General features: G+C 40.0%; 1 pseudogene; it reads right to left on the reverse strand.

Moving 5' to 3' along the window:
• Positions 1-3,047: 3,047 nt before the first annotated feature.
• On the reverse strand, positions 3,048-4,465 carry LOC142427502 (serine/threonine-protein kinase RIO3 pseudogene; annotated as a pseudogene).
• Positions 4,466-4,930: the final 465 nt, after the last annotated feature.

Genomic DNA, 4,930 nt, shown 5'->3' on the forward strand with positions numbered 1-4,930 from the left:
ACCCAGAGCAGGGTGGCAAAATTGATGGATTCCACAAAGTTGAAACCGTGATTGAAGCCAGCATATTAGCCATAGAGGAATGTGACCGTGAATTCGCCTGCTCCCTGGGTGATCCGAACAAAGGGAATGCCATTCTCCCTGGGTGAGATGAGGGCCACCTTGTGCCACAGTAAGTTTATGCAACCACTGGAACTGCCAGGGAAAAGCTCCCTGGCCAGTCTCTGCAGGCAGGCTCCGTGCTCAGGGGGCACCACATACCACATTTTTGGCTCCCTGAAATGCAGGTAGTTGAAGCTGTACAGGTCCATGTCCTCTGTGAGCCAAGCGGAGGTGGTCTCCCACAGGACACAGTACAGGAGGGAAGTGTGGATGCCTATGATGACAATTCCACACTCCTCCAAAAGATCCTGGATCATTCCCAGGTGTCTGAGCTTCCAAAGCTCAGTGTTTTCACCAAATAAGGAGCCACATACCCCAGCCCCATAAATGGGAGAATCGTGCAAGCGGCTCTTCCAATATGTTCGCTCCAAATCCTCAACATCCCGGTGTGTGATATCTGTCGGTGTTGGCCAAGTGGTGATACTCCTTTACGGTTATGGATTTCTTTGTTTTATGATCTAGCAAAAAGACACCTGTCTGCCCCGTAGCTACCTGCTGCACAGGACTGGCTATCAGGATATCATCCATATCGTCATAGTTCTGTCTGGCTGTTCACTGCTCGGATGGGATTATTTTAGCCAGGACTGCAGGTGGGCACCTTGGCATTCCATATAAACAATGTATTTGTTGAAATCCTTAAATTCCTCCATGATAGGTTGGAAAGTAATGATTTTAAGACTTGGGTTCTGGCTTTGATAGTCGTGGTAATTCATGGCTGCAAAATAGAGTTAGAAAACCCCGTTCTCATGGATGTTCCATGTATCTTGGAATGCTGTGCTTTTGTTTCTTTATCTCTCTGAAAATCTCTTCCAGTTAATTGATTTCTCTGTGAGAGCAAATGCACTCTCTCCAGGCATGTTGGTTCACCAAGAGAATTCTACTAAGGCGGACAGCTATTGTTTCCCCCAGAGAGAACAGAATTTGTCCACATGGAGTGGGTTTTCTCAGATTGCTCTTGGCTCAGTATGCTGTTCTGGAAGTTTACTTAGTTGGAAGGGTATCTCTATCTGTTGATACTTAGCTCCTGTTGCAATCCTGGGCAATTTCCAATTCCACTAACAAGTTGTGCCTCAAGGAATTTTTAAAAAGTAAATCTAAAGACAGTAATTCAGAAACATTCCACATAAATGAATGTTTCCTGAAATGCTAGTAAAGAATCAGGTAAAGAAAAAATAGCACAAAAATGCTAATATCAAAAATAACATTTATTGTAAAATATGAACCAAGACAACTAACCAAACAAACTCCCTGACATCAGTTCGACCCTGTAGGACATGATGAGATGCCTTTGTTTTTTTTCCCCTCAGGCTTTGTTTTTTTCCCCCTCATGCTCTTTTTTCTCATGCAAAGCCTTCTTCTCCATGAAGGGCCTGGTTAAGCAACTGATGGATTGGCAGCCAATGGGGCTCCACCAGGGCTCTAAAAAGGACAGAAAAAGTAAAGATTTCACTGAACTTAATAGGAAAAATAAAATTGATGTAGAATGACTTCAACAGTCAACTTAAATCTGGATGAATTATGTTACAAAAAATTAAGCAACACAAAACAGAGAATTCATCAAGCTCTTCCATCCTGATTAACGCTAAAAGCTGAACCTTGGAAAAGCCAGTAGAAGTACACAAAACATTAGCTATGAAAGATGTTTGTGTAACCCTATGTGTTAGACATAAACCTTAAAGTAGTGAAAGCTCCCAAATATTGTGTTACCAGGGGGATGATTTCATCTTAAGAACATAGTATTTAGAAATAATGACCAGCAGATTTGAAATTCAGTATTAACCATCATAGGCAATCCTATCTAGTTCCGGCTTTCTCATCCTGCCCCCTGCCCCCCCCCCCCCGGGCGATACAAGTAAAAGCAACAACAACAAAAATTGGGTAAAACAAAACAATTCAGAAGTTGTGAAATCTGCATCATTTTATAATTTGAGTCAAGTTCCTAAGTTATACAATCTTCAGAGACATTTTAGGATTAAAACATATATATCCAATTCTCTTCATAAAAGTGAAAGCATAGCTTAAGGAGCCGTGAATGGGGTCGAGGTTAATGATCCACAGCTTCATATCTAACACAGAACCCAGCAGTTCAAACTCAGCGTACATCACATTATTGAAAAATATACCCTCAGACTTTTTTGAAATGCAGTTAAAAACTGTATCAAAGAAATAAAAAATGTGTTTAAGAAGAACATATTTGGCATTTAAAAGTGCTAACACGTTTTGGATTTTTCTTTATCTAATCTGACTTAATAGCAACAGTAGGATTCACCATGTTTTAGTTTTACATAAACCTCACCCTAGCAAACTAATGAAAGTAGAGAGCTTGCTTTTCATGCAGAGAGGCCCTTCCAGTTGCAGTACTAGAGACTATTAAAAGATCAGATCACTTAAATCAGCTGGTTAGTTTGGTACCTGAGCTGCTTTAAAGGTACTTTTCCCCATTGAATTGTCTACTATTTCTCATTTGCCATATTTCCCTTGAAAATTAATAACTAGTTTGAATAAAATGTAAACTGAACATGGAATGTGCCAAACATGGTTTAAATCTTACAGCCCATGCTTTCAAATAATCCTTTTACATGATGGCTATGAATTACAGTTTTAACCATATTAACTACATGCAAAAATTTTGAAAATTTAAAGACGCTTTTGGGCCATGATACTTTAGTTCTTATGCATTTATCTTCTCCACAAACTTAAGTCTCTTCTTGGGTGTCATAATGTGGAAGACGTTCCATTCAATTCCATTTCATGATGCCCCAATGAAAGGTTATGCCTGTTTCCATCAGCTTTTGTGAAACAAAATTTGCATTTTTCATAGTACTATAGAGAATAATTTTTCCACTAGAATTATGGTCACGGTCACTGTTAATATTGAAAGTCAGCGGTCATGGGTGTGATTCATGATGTAGTTCTGGTAGACCTCTGTCATCCTTCACAAATGAAGCAGCTTTCCTTCCATTCTTCTGAACATGATCTTCATTCATTTTCTCCAAAGCTTCTATGTCAGCTGAGAAATCAGCTTCATTATCTGCTGAGATGTTTAAGCCTGCAACAGCATTAAGGAGTTCTCATTCATTGAGAGCTCCATAACTCCTCCTTTCTGGAAAGTCTGGGAGACATTCTTACAGTTCCGGAAGAGGAATTCCAGGCCATGACGTTGGTTCTACAGACTGGCTGACATCACTCAACCAGATCTTTCCAGCATGCCACAGCTTGTTATACTCACTGATGTCAGGATGGATCAGTGGACATTCATTATGTAACCGCTGCATCATATCAAGACTTTGATACTGGGCATCTTTCAATTCACTACTGAGCTTTACTTCTTTTAATTTAGGAGTGGGAACATTGTGGCCATAAAAGACATAACTGAAATGTGTTTCTTGAGCATGACAACTGTTGGACAAGGAATTCCAACGCTCTGCATTCTTGAGAAACAGTGCATTTTTTTTTCTGCGCTCATGTGGATGATCTTAGGTGGATTTTGTTTACTGAAGCAGTCTTTATACCTTTAATCATCTTTAATATATGTTCATGATTCTGGAACTCAATAAGGGTTGTTTTAAATACCTTCATAGCACATTGGGTTGGTACAACTTTACTATCCTTTTCATTCTCCATGCTCCCTGCATATGCATGAAAGACAAGAGATTATTTTCTTGTACTAATACAGCCAGTGATTGTCTCCAATACTCCAGAGTGGATCATTTTATACACAAGTAAACACGTCTTAGAATCAACTGCTTTTTCAGCGAATGCTCTTTTTTCTCATGTGAAGCCTGGTCTATTTTATGATTTTGGATTTTGTTCCACTTTGTTCTCCCACTTCACTCTGGACTTTCTTTTGTGATACCTTTCAGAGTAAATTAGCAGTGGTAGCTGGGCACGATATAATTCTTCTGGTCTCAGATACATGGAAGCTGAGGATGACTGTGGTCCATTCTTCCTCTGGACTAATTGTTTCCATATGTCTTCTAATATATTCACTCGTATTTTATGGTACTTTTGTGCTGTCTTCAGTGGGGTGAATGTGGGGGGGGGCGGGTAACAAAGAGAATGGAGGTGGGGTAGGGACTACTAGCATCTGGGTGGGCTCCCTATTGCTTGGCATAGCTATGTTCCAGAAACACAAGGTCCAGTTCTTTGGGGAATTGAAAGCTTGAAGAGCAAGAAGGGAACTATGCACCATATGGAAGACTGGAAGTCCCTCTGTCCACCCCTGTGGACCATGTCAGAAAAGTGACAGCAGTTCTGAGTATGGAAAGCCACATGGTAAGTTACCATTATCTGGCCCTGCAATCATCCCAGACCACACCCTAGTACCTTTATTTTGAAAGCTTTGTTACTTTAACCTCATTGAAAGGTTTTCTTGCTAACAATTTTCTCGTGTTGAATGACACTTGAATTCGAAATATAAGATATTCCACATTTACTACATGCAAACAGTTTCTTTCCTGTGTGAATTATATAATGTGATGTAAGGGAGTGCTTTCGGCTAAAAGCTTTACCACACTCACAGCATACATAAGGTGTTTTTCTACAGCATGAATTCACTGATGAACAGCGAAATGATGCTTCCTGATGAAGGCTTTTCCACATTCGCCACATACATGAGGTTTCTTTCCAGTATGAGTTCGCTGATGAACAGTGATGTTACTGTTCCAGGAAAAGGTTTTTCCACATTCACCACATACATAGGGTTTCTCTCCAGTATGAGTTTGCTGATGATCAGTAAAAACATTCTTCCTTACAAAGGTTTTTCCACATT

This window comes from Tenrec ecaudatus, chromosome 15, assembly GCF_050624435.1.
Source record: "Tenrec ecaudatus isolate mTenEca1 chromosome 15, mTenEca1.hap1, whole genome shotgun sequence".
Lineage (NCBI taxonomy): Eukaryota > Metazoa > Chordata > Mammalia > Afrosoricida > Tenrecidae > Tenrec > Tenrec ecaudatus.